The sequence below is a fragment of the Varanus komodoensis genome, unplaced genomic scaffold, assembly GCF_004798865.1.
Source record: "Varanus komodoensis strain SLA01 unplaced genomic scaffold, ASM479886v1 scaffold6_2, whole genome shotgun sequence".
Lineage (NCBI taxonomy): Eukaryota > Metazoa > Chordata > Lepidosauria > Squamata > Varanidae > Varanus > Varanus komodoensis.
Genome location: NW_025336346.1, coordinates 15,441,885 through 15,462,665, shown reverse-complemented (window position 1 = coordinate 15,462,665; position 20,781 = coordinate 15,441,885).

Sequence of the window (20,781 nt, the reverse complement as noted above, 5' to 3'; positions counted from 1 at the left end):
GGGCATGTTTTAGAAGAGTCATTGTAATTTTAATGTCTTGTAGATGTGTTAAGTGCTGAGGTATTTAGAGTTCATAACATTGTTATCATGTGTATGAGAAGTGCTTGGTGTTGATCAGCTCGTTTATATTCATCAAATAAATCTGGTTTCTTTCCGAGTGATGTGTTGTATCATCAAAATTAAGTATCGATGCTGTTGCAGGAAGTGTGATCCATGAATGGAAAACTGGTTTCCACACTGGATCTAATTTTGATACAGGAACTAAGGATGTATAAGTCAGTCTATATCTGGACTGTGTCAGTTTTGCTTGCGTTTGATCGCAAGCCTGTCCCATCCAATTTCTTCTTCATCCTGCAAATACTTTTTTTTTCTAAATGGCGTGAACATTCACATTTGTTTATGTGTGCCTCTTTCTCCAGTCTAAGAAGTTTTGTATACAATTTTTCATCCAAGAGCTATAATGAAAAATTTGGAGACGTGGAAAATCCAAAGGATAACTGTCTTCCAGTCTCTATATGAGTCCAGGGTTTTGGCATCCTAGCAGTAGGATATACATATATCCTTGGTTTGATCCAGTGTGCTTGATTTTGTACACTATGATTACATTTATAATTAATTTATTTATACTTTATTTGCATTTACATCCCTCCATTTTCCACCAGCGGGGGAAAAAACCATCCACGATCCTCCTCCTCTCCATTTCACCCTGTGCGGTATGTTACACTGGAAGTCTCGACTGGCCCATTGTCACCCAAGGAGCTTCATGGCTGAGCAGGGACTAGAACGTGGATCGTCCAGGTCCTAGTTCAGTGCTCTGACCACTACACCACACCAGAATGCTTTAATGTATATACTCCGACTATGTATTCCGTACATACATCATTTATGTACACACAGAAAAAAATGTAACATATGAAGTGTCTTTCAGCCACCAGTCTTGAAGCATCCAATTTTTAGAATTTTTGCACAAATAATTAAATTAAAATATCTGAATTACTTGTTGTAAACTGCCCGGAGACCTTTGGCTATTGGACAACATAGAAATAATAATAATAATACTAATAATAGATTCATCTGGATCTTTCTTAGTTTCTGGCAAACAGGAACCAACTATCAATTCTGCAAACAGACAAAAAGTGTAACAAGACTGAGAGTATGTTGAAAACCTGTTGGTAGTACAACCCTCTTTCAGGCTAAAAAAAAAGGTAGAGCAAAAATTAAATAAATACCAATTAAATTACAGAAAAAGAAGTATAGTTTATGGGTGGATAGTTAGCTAAATTAGTAGTTCAAAGATACTGAGGCAAGTGATAGAAATTAATTCACTAGTAAAGCAATTTTCTGGTAACAGAAACCACAATATTTTTAGTGCACAACATTGTAATGTTCTGATCAGTTGTGCAGCAATATGTTTACGATATGCTTCTATAAGGTTATAGAAGGTAAAAGTCTGGCCTACTACAGTTTGGAGGATGGAAGCATGCACTCCATTTTCAGCAACAGGAAAGGATCCTGTGAGAGAAATATAGCAAGTCTAGATGACGCAGTTTTGGGCAGTGGAGCGGCATTGCCAGCTGTTTGCAAAAACTGTTCCAGGCCCCCAGGCCAAATAAGTCCGTGGCCTCCAGATGTTCTGGCAGCTGACGACCAAAGCAGGTCTTCAGTGTCATGACACATGATGAGCAATCAGGCGAGTCCAGAGGCTTCAGCCAACACCAAGCAGTATGTATAGGAGGATCACAAAGCAAACGCAAACTCATTCTCAAGAATGGAGCAAACTCGTTCTCGATAGCTCCAGAGTGTCCTGCAGAAGCCTGCTATTCTCAGCTGGTCCAGAAGAGCTTTAAAATGTTAGATGCTGAGAATACATTTTTTCTCTCCTCAAGCAGGTCCCCAAGGCAATTTAAAATATACGTCTAAATTCAGTAAAAACTAAAAGCAATAAAGGAAAAACCTACCTTAAAATGCTATTTGAAGAACAGAAAGCTTTTAACAAGCCATTTAAAAACCATTCAAAGGTTAGCAGACTCAAATGTTTTGGTTGCCTGCCCAGAAGCCCCCATCAAGATTCCACCGGCTGAAATGCAGCAATTGCAGAAGGTTTTGTTTTATGGGAACAGTGCTAGAAGGATGTTTGCGTTTCTGGTTTCCCCTTCCCTGCGTCAGTGGCATGGTCGTGGGTCAGAGTGGCTGCCTCTTTCCAGGTGAACAGGCCAGGATGGTGGTACTCAGGTTTGGGCCAGGCACTGAAAACGGAAGCATCACGATTACTGCCCCCAAACAACCCGTGGAGTCCAGAATTCAGTAGCCTTGAAATGCTGACTGTCTACTAGAAAAGGCAATGGGAGGGAACAGGTGGTGGCACTGGGAGGTCACTGGGGGAGAGGCAAAGGCAGATGTCCCCTGTGCACAGAAAGGGTGGCGGGAGCCCTGAGAGGAAGGCCTCTATTTGGACTGAGAAGACACAGCATGATTCACAGTGAATGTTCCGCTTACTGCATTTTGTTCTGCATTCTCTTGCCCATCGAGGTCCTTCCCGTGTGTCTCACAGCACAGGGCAGGGGCCTCAAGGTCTTCCGTGAATGTCCCGTGAGTTAAGCAGAGGCAGCCTCTGCCATTGCGACGGCAATTGCTGCTTCTCAGGTTTTTGTGCCCTTTGCTGCCCAGGGCAGAGTGTGACACCAGGGTTGACTCCCAGGCTCTTGTGTTATGAAGTGAAGCACTTTGTGATACTGTGCTGTTCAGGCTGTTTTCCCCTCTGACAGCTGCTCCAAGAGATTTTCTCCCTCTCTGGGACTTCCTCCAGATTTTTCTTGTCACCGGATGCTGATTTGGAACCAACTCAATTCTAATCTCTCTCTCTCTCCCCCCCTCCCTCCCCCTAAACGCTTTTTTAAAACACCATTTAAAAATATCTTCTTACAAGTCACATGTAGCGCAAGCCAATGTGGACAGTGAAAAGGGAGCAGTAGGGCATGGGCAGCACCTTCTTCTTTTGGGGCAAATGCCCTTTATTCACCCCGAGCCAAGATAAGCTACCTGGAGAGACAGGGGCTCACTGGAGGAAGGACTGTGGCTCTGTTGCACAGCGCCTGTTTTGCATGCAGAAGGTTCCCAGCTCCATCCCAGGCGTTTCCAGGAAGGCTTGGGAAATTCTTCCGTGCGAAGCCTGGGAGGGCTGATGCTCCCCACTGCAAGACAATTGTGGGTAGACTACACGGATCAACCGGCTTGTTTCCTGTGATTTTGTCACCAAAGCCAAAGACGGGTTTTGAAAAGCCTCACTGCCCCACCTGCTCTCATTTTCTTCATAAAAGAAGTCAGCAACCCTCTTACAAAGGAGTGTGAGGAAAGGGTGTTTTGCTATGCCCCTTGTAAACCAGCATTTTGGAATGGTTGTCATCACTGTTTTCGCAAAACACTGGGGCACTTGAGCATAGCAAGGCCTCAGCCCCACACCAACCCCTGGTTCGGGCTTCACCTTTGCAGCAGAAGGCTGCTTGGGAAATGGGCTGAGTTCGCATGATTCAGACAGCAGAGTATTGCAAAGAAAGGAAAGAGCCCATCAAATGAAGGTATAGTCAAACAAATCAGTACCGTGCCCAGAGGCCACATGTTTAGGTTGGTCCATGCAAGCAACACTCTGCCACACTTAGTTCTTTTATCCCCATTTATTTGTTCAGTCGCATAACGCAGGGCCGAGCTGACATTGATCTCGTGCGTGTGCTCTGCCTTTAAAAACAAAAGAAGAAACAAGGCAAGCCTCAAATCCCATTGCATTTTGCGCTCTCAAATGAACAATGCAGGCCATCCGGCTCCGCTCACTGAGCTAGAGCTGCCATCAGACTCACCTGCCCAGAGCAGCACCAGGAGAAAGCTGGACACTGCGGGGGAGGGCAAGCCCCTCAGGACCGAGGCTCCACGTGGCACCATGAACTGCTGCCTTTATCCTGAGGAATGGCATGGGCTTTCCCTGGTGCGCTTTGCCGAGGCCCAGGGCCAGGACAAGGGTGGGGGTGGCCTGGCACGTGTTGAGGACCCCACCTTAGTGGGTCTGCTTGACCTCTGCTGCCTGCTGGCCAACCCCCCCCCCGGCACTCTGGCCAGGCACTGGGGGCGGGGAGCGGGGGCACCTGGGCCTTGGCCCCCCAAGCATGCAGGTGGGAGGAGCAATGCTGGGAAGAGGAGGGTGAGGAAGAGGCTGCCACTGACCATGGCAGCGAAAAAGAGGCTCTCTGAGGCAGGGTGAGGTACCTGAGGGCGCAGGGAGACCCGGCCTTGCCTGAAGGCCTTCACAGCTCTGGAGCCGGCTTGGTTCCTGTCTAACTCACTGTGGTGTCCAGAACTGAGCTGTTTGTCCACACCAGGATCAAAATAGTCCTATCTTGATTTCTGTCTTACACAAGTGTGTGAGTGTGTGTGTGTGTTGGGGGGTATAATTAGCAATATGCAGACTCGTCGTTCCTGCAAGTGCAGAGTTACACAAGGCGCCCGATGCCCTGACACCCACCTTGCCAATTCCGGGTCAAGAGCCAGCCAGGCAGCCTCGCCTCGCAGCACTGCTTTAAAATCAGTGTGTCACCAGCTAATTATAGCATCGAAATACAAAGGAGGCAGCGTGATTGTTAAATCTCAGGGCTTTCCAGATGACTGACTCTGGGAGGATCTGCTCAAATTCTGACTGTGTTTCCCATGTCAGAATTATTCTGTCAAGTTAAACAACCAACTTCTCTGAAATATCCACACGGTGAAGGCTGTAAATTTCTTCGGCGAGCGTTGCCAAGGCAGGGAAGGAAAGACTTGCATAGCTACCCCTTGTACTTCCTCGGACAACATGACCTCAAACCTAAAGCCCAGAGGTTGGTCAATCAAATGCCAGGCTCCGAGGAAGGCAGGAAAAAGTCAGGCCGGCCCGTGCAGTGAGAGACGTGCGCTCGGTTAGGAAAGCGCCAAGTGACAAATGGGCCTCATCGGAAGCCTCGCTGCGGTGCCAGCGCTCGGAAGAGGAATGTCTGCCCTTTCTTCAAAGACTGGGAAAGGTCAGAGTAATTTGTGCTAACATGACTTGAGATTCGGTGCGGTCCTTCCTCCGTCTGCTTTATGGGACTAATTGTGTATGCATTATTGATTGCAGCAAACAAAGAGGGTGCGAGCCCCACATTTGCGGTCGCTTTGTGTATGTGCCTCCGCATGTGAAATAAGCATGGTTCCTCACACATTGTTTCATTATTCCAGCTGGTGCAAGTCTTTAAATGAAACCATTAACTGAACGTTCCCCCACCCCGTAAAGAGAGTTTGCCAACTGGAGAGCTCGCTGCTGTAAAATCCATGGCTCTTCTCCTTGTGACTATGGCTTGACCCTTAGAGATAAAAGTGCCATATACCAAGATAATTATGAGAAATCATTGGCCTAAATTACATCCTGATTCAGCTTCTAGGGCCTGCAGGGTAACAAAAAGTCCACCCAGAGTTGGAGACCCCCAGAGTTGAGTGTAGTTCCCACTACAAAATTAAAAATTAGCTTTAAGCCTTTGTTTAAAGCTAAGTTTGGCCGTTTTGTGCCACTAGCAAACTGCTGATAGTTTTCCCACTTCTACTGCCCCTATTTGGTGGCGTGTGGCGAAAGAGGATGGATTGGGCCGGAGTGGGCATTGTCCAAGTGGTTGAAATTGACCCTGGGGCTCTCACAGTTGCTCACCCCTTCCCTGGAAGGAGCCATACTGACTGCTTAGAAATGAAGCAGGATGCACTAATATGGTTTATCGGCAAAGGGGTGTGTGCAGGTGCAGGTGTGCGTGTGCACGTGTGCCCGCGAACCTTGCTCGGGAATCGTTTGGAAGCCTCCCTATTGCCTGTGCACTGTGCAGCTCGCTCTCTGGCAAGTGTGTCTTGGATAACAGCCTTACTCTTTGTTCAGATGCTGAAGGATTAACGGCTAATGCAGAGATTTCACTGAGAACATGAAAGGTGCATGGAACAAAAGCGCTGAACCCTCTTTTAGCAGGCCAACAATGAAGGTAAGTGATGCAAACGTAACACTCACAATGGAAATGGTAATGGTGTGGACTTCCTTCCACACTAGAAGGAAACTTAAGAAGCCCCAGTCATCTGCGCCCGGTGCAGCAGGCCATACCTGCTTGGTTCCACATGTGCGCCACCTTCTGGTCGCACCCACTGCCTCTGCCTGGCCATCCCAACTGCTCTGATGGTGACTCAGCTGGGCCACCTCGGCTTGGAAAGGAGGAGGCTCTCTTCCATAGTCCCTCCGTTGGGTGTCCACCAACCAGCCAGGCTACCAGGTGTACTCCTCTTTCCTGCAGTCTCCAACTGCACAACAAGGTGGAACCATGGAAGACTTGGGCAGTTTCCCCAAGCGCTGCTCATCCACTGCCATGGGCTGCCTGCTTACGCCACCTCACATGGTGCAGTGGAGAAACATGCCACTTTCTTGCAAGGGCCATACCTCAGTGCATGCAAAAGGCTCCTAGTTCAGGCCTTGGCGTGTATCCCAGTCAACTGGGGAAACTTCTGCCTGAAACCTGGGCAGGAGTCAGTGTCAAGAATCCAGGATTGGATGGACCAGGCATCTATCTCCCACTAGCACAGCTCCCGAGGTTCCGAACTACCGAAGAGGGACTTTGATGAGAATGCGGACAACCTTCCTGGGATCAGTGGCTGCTGTGCTATGCCAGGTTACAGAAAAGGGGTCACACTTCTGAATGCACCCACCTTGCACAGAGGAAAAAAAGCATCTCACAAAGAGCAGTTCAAGCCTCATTACCCCCTGTGATATGGTAGTGTTTCGTGTCCAGAGGATGCCCCCTGCAGACCTGGCGTAAGAGTGTGTGTGTGTCCACGGAAGGCCAAGGCCGTGTTTGGTGCAATACAATTTCCCTGCACTTGGCTTGCTTCAAGCATTAATTACAGGTGTCCATCTGCCCCTTTTGCTGCCTCCATATTTGAATTGCATACACCCTTCACAGCTTTTAGTTCTCAAGGCCCAGGGCAGTCTCTGTATGGATATGGAATCACATTTCCATTCTTTTTCCTGGATCTTTCTCCCCTCTTTCTGGTTCTCTTTTCCTCCCAAAATATTTTAGTGAGTAGCAAGTGCAGACATGTTCCACTGAGCAATTGTACTTGTTTCTGTTGAAGCGGAATTCTGAAATCCTTGGGAAAATCCAGCTGTCCTGTTGCGGTGAGCTTTCCCCACCTCATTTACACTTCTGTTTCTCAGTTCTGATTGTCACCTCAGCTCCATCTCTCCCAGCTCCAGCACTTCAGTCTAGATACCCAAAATGGCTGTCTAGACAAAACGTCAACAAGGCAGAGCAGTGATGGAGATTTTGATTATCTTTGCTCTGCCTCCCCCGCATGTGCTGTGTACACCAAGGCCCATGGATATGGAGGCTTATGTGCACCGGATCGTGGCCTAAACTGTAATGACAACAAAGCGGCCTGTCTCTCCATACAGCCCTTATATCAGTGACAGAAACACATTGCTCAGTATGCATGTTTAAAACACAATTCCAGCAATCTTTAGTGGAAATACCATCCCTGCATTCAATCCAGATGTAGCTTTGCTGTGCAGAGTCAAGTTCTTGGGGCCAGGCATGTTCTGCTGTTTAGGCATGGTGCTGATTATCTCCTCGCTCCTCCACCCTGTGATGTCACCAAGAAAACGCCCGATCTCACAATGTTGCGCTGCTCCAAACCCCACATTTTTAGCCAATGCAGCAATGAATGAATGCATAAACAGATGAACAGGCATGCAGAAGTTAAAGCAACGAAGATGGACAACACACCAGAACTGGTGGACGACAAGACTGATGGGTGAACCAGCACCCCATGTGTTGCTATGAACCTCAGAAGAGTCTGGGTGGATCAGACCAAGATGCACTGAGTTTCTGCTCGCCCAGGAACAGCAAATTGGCATGGGGGGGCATGGGGGGATCTTTCAACCTGTCAACCTGTCTTGGCCCAGGTGTTGGGGGACGGAGTGGGCGATGCACAGGCAGTCTGTCCTGCCAGCCTGGCACAAGAGTCAAATGCTCCCCACTAACTGTTGAATGGACAGGAAGCCGGGAGAAACAAAACTGCGGAACATCCCCCGCCTCCCCCTAGATTGGCCCTGATGCTGAACCACGTACCCCGGTGGGCACAACTGGGAGAAACTGACTTCACCCCATCCACTCACCCAGGTCCTCATTATGCACGCCAGATCAGCCACCTCACCTGCTATGAAATGGCGACTAAGGGAGGTTGTCCTCTGCACTGATGTGGCACTCAAAGGTAACATCCAGAGGCTGGAGGACCGGCTGGCAGGGAAACCACCAGGCCTGTGTGGGCAAGGAGAACTGGAACATGGTGCAGCTGCTAACTGGGTGGCATTCCCCTTGGCTGGCCAGCAGTCCTGACAATGCCGTGTTCTCCCTCTACCTGTCACAGGTGCCTTGCTGGGCCCCATATCCTCCCTCCAGGACGCATGCTCTAGCACCACTCTTCTCAGCTGTCCTTCTGCACTCCCCCCAGCAGGCCTGGGCTGGCTCTTGCCAGGGTCTTCCCACAGCTGGTTCAAGCACAGGTGAGGCTCCAGCCCAACTCAGACGCCAAGCAGGTCAGTCCTCAGCTGCAGAAAGCCAAGGGGCACCTGCCAGCAGGTACTTGCAGGTGCAACGCATGGCTGGATGTCACCTGCAGGTTCCCAGGCAGCGTCTTTGAGGTTGCTGGGATTCCCCAATATTTCCAGATTTGATAGTGTTGCAGGTGCTCTCACCAGCGGATCACATGGGAAAGTTTGCCCAGGCAGAAAACGGCTGCGAAAGTGAGCGCCCCCAAGTCCGCAAATGCTCATTTGCCAGAAGGTAAGCTGGTGAGCCTGAAAGATGAGCCACGTGCCGTGAGCCTAATTTACAAGGCTGAGGTGCTGCTCCAGCCGGGAAACATAAAGCGGGGCTTCTGTATGCAAATAGCCCTGCAGGGCGGCACCTGCGTTTTGAAATCAGCAGAAAGAAGTCCGGATGGAGAGGAAGCCTGGTGGGGACCGAGCGAGCTGTCTGTGGGTGTGTTAGTACCCACAAGCACCTCACTGAAGGCCCCGCCTGAGATGCTCTTTGTGGGGCTATCTCCACACTTCTGCCTGGCCCAGAAGCGGCCTGGGGATTGTGTGGTGTGCCAGCTGCAGTCCCAGTGGAAAGCAGCGCTATCCGGGACGATGTTTCAGGGCGCAGCCATGCCAATATAATTTGTATGTTTATTCATACTGCAGCATTTGAACAATTATACAAAATAATCATCCTTTGTATAGTGGCAGCACAGCAGATGTTTTTTAAAACCCTAAACAGAGCACTAAGTACTAAAACATTAGCGCTGCGCTTCCTCTCACAACTCATTCTGCATCCTCCAGGCTGGAAAGCAATTTCCCCGGCACAGCGGGCGCTGGTGCTGAGGCCTTCCTTCGGACCGAGCAGCCTTGACCTGCCCCTCTCCGGCCTTCTGTTGCTCTTTAGGGGAGACGTCCTCGGCAGCCTGTTGTTGTCCCGCGGCACTGTCCCAGCGCTGCCAGAGGCCTTTTGCTACCTGAAGTGAAGCCGAAATGGCATCCTCCTTTCCCCTAGGGCCAACACTTCGCATTCCCACTTCTGCCTCTTCTAGGCACCCCTCCTTGTGGTCAGTACAGTGCAGCCCAAAGGAAGCTGCATAAAGCGAATGCATGGCTTCTCCTCTCCCGCCTGATCGCTGGATCCCTGGGGCAGCCCCGGGATCCCAAGGCTGGCATGAATCACCCCTCCCAGAAACACAGAGTCGGAAGGAGCCTCGGAAGTCCTCTGGTCTTTCAGCCTAGGGGCAAATCAGCTCTGGAGAAGCTTGTGGGAGCTGCCTTTCGGCGGTGGGCGGGGCTTAGGGCAAAGGGGTGCAGCAAAAGCAGATTGCCGCTGAAAGCGCCTGCTGCCACTAGGAGGGGCCTTTCAACCACACAGAGTGCTGGAAGGGCAGTTGTGCAAAAGCCGGTTTGGCTCTACATGACTGGCAGCGGGGGAAGGGAAAGCCCCGCAGTCCAGATTGGGCCCAAGGAGCTGAGCTTTGACGCCGCTGCTCCAGCCCAGCCTTGCTGCTCCATCGGGATGCAGCTCAGGCACATGCGGCCCGGCCCGGCCCGGCCTTACCCTGATGCTGGGCCACTGGCTGTTGGCTCCTGCGCCTGCTGAGACATGCTGAGCGGTACAAGGAGCGGCAGCCCTAAAATAAGAGCAAAAGAGACGCTGCCCCTTCCTTCTCCATCTTCTGTTGTTCCTTCTGCACTGACTTTGTAATCTGAAAACTCCTTGCAGGAGGCACGTCTCCTTCCCCAGGCACATCCAGCACTTGACGGGGAAGCCCAACATCATCCAGGGAGGGGGAATTCCAGATGCTCGGTGGATTGCCCTTCGCATCAGTCCTCCCCATTGCCTATCTAGCCAGAGCTGATGGGAACTATGTTGTAAGCCACCCCGAGGCTTCGGCGAATGGGGCGGCATAAAAATGTTTTAATAAATAAATAAATAAATAAAAACTGTCATCCATCAGCTACACCTTCTTCACCCCTGGTATAAACAACAGTTTGACATAAATTTGCATTTCTCTGTATGACCAGGTTTTCAAACATTGTGTTTACTTAGTTTTCAGCATCTTCATCAAACTATTAGTATGCCCTAGCCTGGTGCATGCATCCAGATCCTTCCTTGCTAAGATGATCTATAACTATTTCTTTGTTAGAAGGTCATTTTTCTGCACTTCCTGCCTGATGTGGTTAATTTCTTGTTGAAATTCCAAGGTTAATAAAGAGATGCATAGTTTATAAACAAACAAAAACCCCATGTTCATTAAAATATACAGCTAGAAATGGTCCTATAGATACAGGAACACAGAGGAACACAGGCAAGTTTGCATAGTAAGGTACAAAGTGGAGCTGTTCCCTGACAGGTAACGATCCAGCCATTGATTCAACTATGGAGCAAACCAACATTTAAACCTTGAAAGTCAGCAGCGAACAGAGCTTTTCAAGTCAGAGACATTAAATCCCACGGGCAACAATGTGTGATGCGGCCTTCCAGGAATAATACTTGCATTTGTTTTATGAATGTTTTATATTGTGTATTTTAACTGGAAATTACCCTCCAAGTGATTTGTTTATGCAACAAGAACAAATGGAATGACAGGATATGATTATGTTAAATAAAAATAAAAGACGTTTTTTAACAGTGGCTGCATCCCAAAGAGATCCCTGACTCTTGGCTGGTGTCCTAGAAGCAGCCCTTTCTGCCGCATGTAGGATAACAGGTGTTGCATGGATTACTCCAAGAAAGCCTTGAGCAAGGGTGAGGGTGAAGGACATTTTCACAAGCCATACGACAAATATCTGTAGACCATCCCTTGTGAATGGCTGTTACAAACTAATATGGTGCTCAGCAGACAAATGAGGCAACCTACAAACTAAACGACCAAGCTTTGATATGAACTAGAGCAAAGCAACCCTTATGTATTTAGCACTTTCTTGTTCATTGCAACCCTTTCCATTCATTCCTCCGTGGGATCTTGTGAAAGGCCCAGCAGAGCCGGCTGGCCGTGTTCTGACAGCAGGCGCCGCTGGGCGGAGACTGGCAGGCAGCGGCTCGCTTAACGGGCGCTGCATCCATGCCAGGGAGGGGACCCGCACTGGGTCTTCCTGGACCGCAGGTCCATCGCCCGGCCACTGGGCAAGGCTAACTCTCATTAAAGCGGTTCCTGGATGTGACATGGAAGGAATTAACGTGATCTGAAAAGCGAGTGAGAAGGCGCCTGGTGGTCAGGGCAGACTGCCCATCATTCAGGTTCCGGACATGGTGCTCAATCCGTAGCCCTCACACGTTTGCAGAGCAGGCGGGTTGGACATGAGTCCCTTGAGCAGAAGGATGCCACTCGGGCCTCTTCCTTTATGCCAGCCTTCTCCAACCGAGTGCAAAACAGGCACTTTAGACTACAGTTCCCATCTTCCCATACCATTGCCCATGCTGGCTGGGGATGATGCAAGCTGACATTCCAAACATCTGCAAGGCAACATTAGAGAAACCTGCATCTGGACTCTGGCCAACCTAAGACCCACCTGTTACAGAAGTAGGCCCCAGAACCTGCTGATCCTGGCCTTGTTCTCCTCCTCCCAGACCCTGAGAGTCACACAGTACTTCCCTAGAGGCATCCCCGTAGCTCTCTGCAGCACACCTCTTTGCCCCGCAGGGATTCTGTGCCTAAGAAAAGTCCTCCTCTCATACCTTCCATGCACACAGCAGTGGCTGGATCATTTCAGAGTTCCTGCATGTGAAAAGACCTAACCATTTTTATTGCTGCATGAGCTTTTGTGACTGTTCAAAGAAGATGAGTGTGGAGATGGCTTCCAAAATGTGGTTCAGGGGCCAAGGAGCATTAACCCTGCTGTGACTTCTTTCCAATCCATCCTTGCAGCCCAGCAAAGCACTCCACTGTGTGCTCACTGAGCCAACATGTGCAGTGATGCAATCAAGTCGGCAAAATGTCCAGCTGCTCACTGTGCCGATGTACTGAGATGACAAAAGAAAGTGGGCAGAGGCGGGATGGCAGTGTTGCCTGTGAATGAGCTTCGATATTACTTTATACGTAACACAATGACATTGGAACGAAGGAAGAGCCCTGCTGGATCAGAGCGAAGGGCCGCTGAGCCTGACATGTTGTTCGCACCGTGTCCAACGGGAAGTCCCTGAGCTGAAGGCACGAGTGCAGTAGCACCTCCCATTCATGTTCCCAGAGACTGGCATGCAGAAGCCTATGGCCTTTGATGCTATTTTTAGTGTCACTAGACAACCTTTATATACATGTCACATCTAAACAGGTTCTGGAGCTGGGAACAATGCAAAGGTAAACAGACAAACAAAGACAAAACCCCCAGAGTCTGATCAGCAAATGACTTCCTGGAAAAGCGATCTTTTGAGGAGTGCTGGAAACAACCAGTGTTGGTGCCTGCAGGACAGGTGAGGAATGAAGCCACCACTCTCAAGGCTCTTCTCTGTGTGGACGCTAGCTGGGCCTTCGGGGACATGTGGAATTGCCCGGATCGTGCCACCTAACGATTTCAGTGATTGGGCAAATTGTCAAGGGAGAAGGTTCTCTCACATACGAGGGGTACTGGGTATGGTCTATGAATCTTGTATTAAAGCTGACCAGCCAACACTATAACAAATGTTCTTCGATGCGAGCATATTTATAAGAGTCGCCAGAGCAGCAGCCTAAGAATTCCTGGTTCTTCTAGCAACACAAGGGTATTAAACTGATATTTGCTGTGGTGCTAAACATTTCTTCTGCACGCCCACTCAGATCACTAAAGCCTTTCCCCCCTAGACTGAGCATACTGATTTATTTACTACATTTCTTTATTGTCTAATAACCAAAGCTGCATGGGTGGTTCACAACCTTTAACGCCATCAGATGCAACATGAGATACAACAGAAAGGTGTAAAAGCCACAATATAAAATAAAAGTAAGGCAAAACAAAACTAGCAGCAATGCAAAGATTTAACACCATTCTGCTCCCACTGTCTGTCGTGGTAGTGAAGGGTGCTCAGCACCTCCCAAGGCTGGTCTCTAAGTACCATGCCCGTTTGATGTTCTGGACAAAGGGATTATGTTCTATTTGTTAAGGTGTCTAAGATGATTGAAGCACATCACAGAATTCAAAGAAGATTATTCTGAATGAGCCATTCTTCAAAGGATTCCATTTTCTAATCAGTTGGTTCTGAGGATTACATTCTCCCCTCTTGGTTCTTACTCCTTCTAAATGCTCCCTGTGACACACATGACCTCGTCTGTTTGTTAAACTACAAATTCCTAAAGAGGAATTATGTAGGAACTCGCTGTTCTGAAAAGGCTCCCCCAGTGCCGCCCGCTCTCTCGCGCTCTCTTCTGATAGTGACTTGTCAGATTTAAGATTGCATCCCAATTCTGGTAAGAGCACAATTTATTTCCAAGCCAAAGACACTGAAAACAGAGACAGAGAATAAGATAAATAATTGCTTATTCGATTTGGGGAAACAGATGAAACCAATCAGGCATGCTGCCTTGATGTAATGATAAAAGTCTTATGCCTTTGTGCAGTTCAGCCATGTGTAGAGTTAGGAAGTTTCTCAAGTTTTCTGTTTTTTTCTTTTTAATTCAGATCTTTATGTGTCAGTAACTTTTCTCCTATCTGCATTACCAAGATGTTTGGATGCAGCTTACATAACCCATATGTTTTGAGAAAGCCAGTGGCCGACAAGATAGTTTTGATGTTATGCATATTTTTATTTGCACCACAGGAATTGAGTTGCAAGGGACACTTGCCTCTCCACCCTCCCCAGAACAGATTCTTAGTACAATTTTGCAATTACACTACAAAGGCAAGCTTAACAGTTATGATTAAATACAGGAGATCGAGCCCAAATGAATACCATATTGGTAGGAAGAGGCTTTGACCAATATTTTGAGCAATCTGATTTCACTTTGGGCTAGCTTTTAGTTTCCAGTCTGGGAAAAAGGCAACAAAACGCCGCAGATCATGTGTCATTTTTTGAGCAGCTTGGCAATAGGAGCAAATGATTAATTATTGGCTCCTTTGTTAATGCAGCTCAACTAGTTTCATCTTTGAGCTTTATATATATAAAAAACATCAAACGCAAATATGTGATTCTCAGCAGATTTGGTCATGTTCTGCTCTGTCTCCCACATTCGATTTTCTTAGCTTTCCCAGGGATGGTGCACCTCATCTGCTAAAAAGCCATTAAGGTGATGTACAACCATCTAAAAGAAAATAATGGAAACATTAAAAGCATTGAAACTACACGCTTTGAAAGGCTACATTGGAAAGGTGCACCTTTGCACACTTTCTCAGGCCAAGAGAGTGGGGAATCTCAAAGCAGCGTCTTCCACTTTGGGAGTGATCCAGGAGAAAGTGCTTTCATGTGTGCCTGGTGAGTGGGTAACAGCAGGCCCCAAATGCCAGGCTCCTCCTGCAGATCTTCGTATTCAGGCAGGTTCCTAGCAAGACAGGGAGTCCCCCAGGGAGCCCGTCCTGAGCGGTGTAAGGCTTTCAGGGTCATAGGCAACCCCTTGAGTTCAGCCTGGAAAGCAGTCAGCAAGCACTGCGGGTCTTTTGGTGTCCTAAGGTTCGGCACAGCCTAAGTGTCGCATCTTGTGCGTTTGGATGCTCTCCTGGGACAGCCCCACATGGAGCACACTGAAATAGCCTAAGCATGATGCAACCAATGTGTGGAAGACTTTGGCCAAGTCGGACAGATTTCCAGGCAAAACACCAGACATAGGCAATGCGCGCTCTTCATGCCCCCACTACCACCCGGGGTTCAAGGGGCTCTCCCATGCAATGGGCCTGTTACCTCACAGGAGGCAGACCCCACCCTGAAACACACCGAATCCCAACCGCTGATCAACAATACTTTTAACTTCCACTCGTTCACCCGATCAAAGCTCAGGGGCTTTGATTGCATCCTTGGTATTAGATGAGAAAAGCATAATAACCTCACTGCAAAGCTCCAAATGAGCCCTTCCAGGGGTCTCTCGAAAATCCTACGTGATAAGGTAGAATCCCGTGGCGTGTGCCAATGGCCGTGAAGTCAAGCTTTGATCCCCCGCACCAGCTTCTGGACAAGGCCTAACAGAAATTATTAGTCTTCCTTACAGTCATAAATCACTGTAAGAGAGCCCATCAAGGCCTAACCCCACCAGAAGAATACTGTGGCTGATGGTATTGAAGTTGCCAGGTAGCCCAAGAGAACTAATACAGCGGTGCTCCTCTATCCAATCCCAAGCATAGGCCACCTGCCAAGCTGATACAATGAATCTCCGTCCCATATGCCAGCCAAAAGCCCAATTCACAGAATCATAAAATGTAAAAAGGTGGTGTTGGGAGGGGCCAAGAAGGCCATCGAGTCCAACCCCCTGCTCAGCGCAAGGGAAACCATCCCTCTCAACTGGGTCCCAGTACTCAGTAGTATCCAGGTGAATCTGGAGCTATAACATCAACAACTTAGCCAAGAAAAATACATTTCAGATTTGTCTATTTTTAGATAAATTTCCAGCACTGGGGGGAAGAATCTCAAATAAAGCTTTTATTGCTGCTTCTTTTAATGGAGAAGGAAGAAGCCCTTCCCACAAAGATGTACTAGCCACTTTTCTTCACCACTTCTCTTTTTCGGGATGCAGTCTACAATCCCTTCTTAGGAAACCGTGATGGACACACAGTTTCAGCAAGAGGACTTCAGGGTAAGTGCAGTGTGGACCAAACACCTACAATCATGCTGATTCGGCAAATCCCCCAGCCATTCCAACACAGGGAATAAATTAAGACACCCGCAGGACTACAAACCTCTTCTATCAATTGGAATTAGTGGAAAGCAGTACACATATGCAAGAAAGATGTGTACATTTCTCTGGCTCGCAGTGCATGAATTGGCATTTATACCGCATCCCCTTTTGTTTTTTTTAATTGAGATGTTGAACTAAGAAATAAGTCTAGGCCATGATCTCTCCCAGGCTTGTGTGGACCGGGAAGCACAGCTGCATAATCCATCGCTTGTCTTGGAGGATGCAGAGCAATCCCATGCCAGATGGAGGTGTATAAAGCTGTCCAAGCTCCATCCCAAGGCTGGAAAGCAAGCAAAAGGCAGCATCAGGTCCCTCTACAATCAGCACATAGGCATACTGCCATGTAGCTAAGTATTTAAGTGTATGGGACTGGCATTTAGGAGAGGTTCTAATCCCCACTCAGCCATGGAGCTCACTGGGTGACTTTGGGCCAGTCATGGAGTCTCAGCCTAACCTACTTCACAGGGTTGTTTTGAGGATAAAATGGAGAGGGGAAGAACCTTATAAATTGCCTTGGGTTGCTTGCAGGAGGAAGGAAGGCGGGATACAAATGCAGTGTGATAATTATAATAATACCTTCTTGCCCCCTCCAAGCCCCTGAGATACCACAGTGAATTTTAAATCTTTCCTAAGGGATGCTGGGTACCTCGATTTATATCTCTGATTCTCCATAGCATGCTTCCTTGGCAAAACATCTATTTCCCACAAGTGTACTCTCAGCATCGTCCTCTGGGTAGTGTGAACATTGAAAATAAAATTTAAAGAGAAGGAAAGCATCAAAGGGATGAGAAACAAAATGAGATAAGATAAAACTGGGTAAAGGTACCTAGATAAGGTACAAACCAAATAGATAAGATCAAACCAGCAACAATAAACCAAGAGCTGCAGCAGAAAACCAAACAGTGATGATCTTCAAGGGTCTTTAAAATGATCTCAAACGACCTTAACAGCGCAATCCACCGTGGCTGCCTGGGACCATCTGAACTTGGAGGGTAATGAGCATTGCCCTGAAAGCAGGAGTGCGGAGGCAAAGACCACCTCCATGCCAACGACGCAGAGGGCTGGTTGCGGCATCTAAGCTTTCATGCTGGGGTTCAAGGCTGAGGTGCCACCACAATAGTCTGCATCATGGAATCGCTATCTTCCCTTCCCACCAAATCCTGGCTTTGAGATCAGTCCTGCAGCCTGCAAGGTCCCAGCCCTGACCTCTACAAGTGATGCAGAACTTTGCTAGGACTGAGCCCAAAAACTCTGAAAATGCCTGGGACAACGAAGCACTCTTCACACCGTCCAGCACTGTGGACAACGAGCAGGCCTCTCTGAGGTTTGGGGCCCTGCTGTTTCCATGGTGGCTGCCCACCTCACTTGGCTGGTGTGCCTGGAGGAGATCCCCCTGAAGACGGCCGTAGGGCTCAAGCAGGTAAATAAAGGAGGTGATTCTTCAGGTAAGCCAAGTGCAAAATGGTCAGTAGATGTTTATTTAGTGCAAAGTTATGTACCAACAAACTTAAAAATTCTACAACTGCGCACAACATTAAAATTGCACCAGTAACAGTAAAGAGGAAAATCTCTCACTGTTACACCAGTGCACACAGTTGGGTCTCACTGCAGGAAAAGCCTGAGCGACCAGACACATTTAAAGCAGGTGTCAAAAGGCAAAGTGCTGACACACGCTTAATATCAGTGGAGGGAAAGTGCTGTGGGTTAGGAATGGCAACCTGTGTTCTTGGTAGCTAGAAGGGCAACCTGCAAAGCATGTGGCATCCCATCAAGAGGACATCTCCTGAAGGGCCCTGTGGCTTTATAGGTTCAGATCAGCCCTTTGAGTTGGGTCCAGAAATAGAATGGCAGCCAGTGGAGATGAAAGCATGCAGGCGTAACTCAATCAAACCTGCCCGTCCCTGTCAGCATTCTTACTACACAGATCTGACCCAGCTGAAATCTCCAGCAAGATTTCAAAGAGAGCCTATGAGCAATGCAGGGCATTCATCCAAACAAGAGGTCAGCAGAGCATCTACAATGATGGCAAGGCTACCTCTGTCCAATTATAATCAGTGTTGGTCTATCGCTCCAAGGAAATAAATGGCTCTCCGTGTCAGTGGGGTCAGCAGTGCCTCCAGTGAAACTGACAGATTTCAGGGCCAACCCGCTCCACACTGTGAGATGGATCCTTTAGTTCAGGGGTGCTGATTCTTCTTCTGTCAGAGGGCCATATCCATTTTCTGAGATGACCATCAGATTTGGTGGATGTGGCCAAAGGCAAGGGACAGGGTAGAAAGGTCCCCAGCACCAAAGGTGCCAGCATCTTGTCTCTTAAAGCTCTTACTGACAGTAACTAAAACATAGGAGAGGCTTCTCCACCTTTTTGAATTGAGAAAGCAAGGTGCAAAACTAGGCAGCCCCCAAATGATTGACAGTCAAAGGAAATGGAGCAAGGCCATGGAAAGGGGTGTGATCTTCTGGGAAATCCTAGAGGAATGGATTGGAGCCCCAGGTGGGCCAGATGTGCCCCAGAGGTGTGACACCCCTGCTCTGGGCAGCTGTAACTTCTTCAGGCTGAAAGTCATTCAACTGAGCAAAAGAACCAACTGCTAACCAACTCTCCAATTGTGGGTGCCCATCCATTGCCGAGACACTGATTCAGAGCGTCCACTCCTCACTTGCCTTAGATAAAAAGATAGAGCAGGATATCATTGTCCTTATCCAACAGTTTCATGTAGATGTTAAGCAGCATGGGGGAGAGCATGGAGCCCTGCAGAAACTCGCAGCACAAGTGCCAGGAAGCAGAGTAACAACCCTCCAGCACCACCTTCTGGAACTGGCCATCCAGGTGGGAATGGAGCCCCTGTAATCCCTGGTGCCTTCACATCCAAGCTTCAGCAGCCTGTGCAGAAAGATATTGAGGCTTCAAAAGCCACTAGGACACCAAAGGGTTACACTCCCCTTTCCCTCTGTAGGCAGAAGACATCTCACAGGGCAAACAAGGCAGTTTCCACTAAAAGAAGACAGACCTAAAACCCCAGTTGAAATGGACCCGGGAGATCTGCTTAGTCAGTGGTGCCTGGAGATGGTTAGCAACCAGCTACTCTAACCCTAACCCTCGCCTAAGAAGGGGATATTTACAAGCAGCCTGTATTGTTCGCATCTTCAGGGTCCAGCATTGATCTTTTCAGTTGAGGTCTGATTGACATCTCCTCTGAGAGACTGGGACAACTTCCTCTCTCAAAAAGGAGCTAGCAAAGTCCTGGATCAGAGCGGACATCTTATTTTAAGTGGTGCAGCGGTGGACTTTGAAGTGCTGCCTCATCATGACAGTCTCCATAACCATTTCTTCAAGGAGAATCCAAAAGTTTTAGGCAGCTGTGTTGAGCCATAGCAACTAAGTAATTCTAGCAATTTTGTATTCCTCCAGGAGCAGGACTTGTGTGAAGCTCTTGGGTCTTAATTGCCCATTCAAAACCACACATACCTTCACGTGGAACAATCTATTTCCCTCTATGATTTCGCCCAAACTCAAAGACAACAGGAAAGTCTAAAGGACGTGGCAGATGCTACCTGCTACCAAAAAAATACTGCTACCAAAAAAATACTGATGCAGAGCTCTTTGAAGCCCTGGCCCCACTACATCACTGCTTATTTCATGAAATGAGCCGGGATGGTCAAGGATCTAGCAAAGCACTGAATAGCCGAAACCATGTAAGCACCTTGCCTGCAGCTGCACCCTCAATAACTGAAGCTCATCCAAAGCTTTGGACCCTGTTGGATCAGACCAAAGGCCATATTTTAGTCCAGCGTTCTTTTCCCACCCTGGGAAAGGCACTATCAGGACATGAGGACTACAGTGCCTTTTGCTCGTGTTTTCCAGCAACTGCTCTTCAGAGACACACTGCATACTGCCTGTGATATTGGATGCGATGCACATCCCTCATTACCAGTAGCCATTGGTAGCCTCATCCTCCACAAATGTGCCTAATTCTCCCTTGAGAGCCATCCTGGCTATGAAGGAACTCTTGCTTTTCTCAGTCCTGAATCTCACCCCATCTTGCTTCCTGAGCTTTGAGCCCCTGGGCTCTAGCATTATGGAGCAGGGAAAACTATGTTCACCTGGCTTGCCAACCCCACCCGGCACCAAGTTCTCCTGGCTCTCTGTACGTTTGGTGCAAGAGGCAGTGCTGGATCTACATGTGGGCCAAGTGGGCTGCAGCTCATGGCCTTCCTCCTGCCAAATAAAAAAGGAAATAAAATTACAATTAATTTTATTTCATTTGTAACAATAAAAATCAGGAGGATATCTATGTGAAAGATCATTTTCTAGACTAAAAAGGATAATGAATTATCTATGATCAACAATGTCCCAAGATCAGTTGTCTGAACTAAATA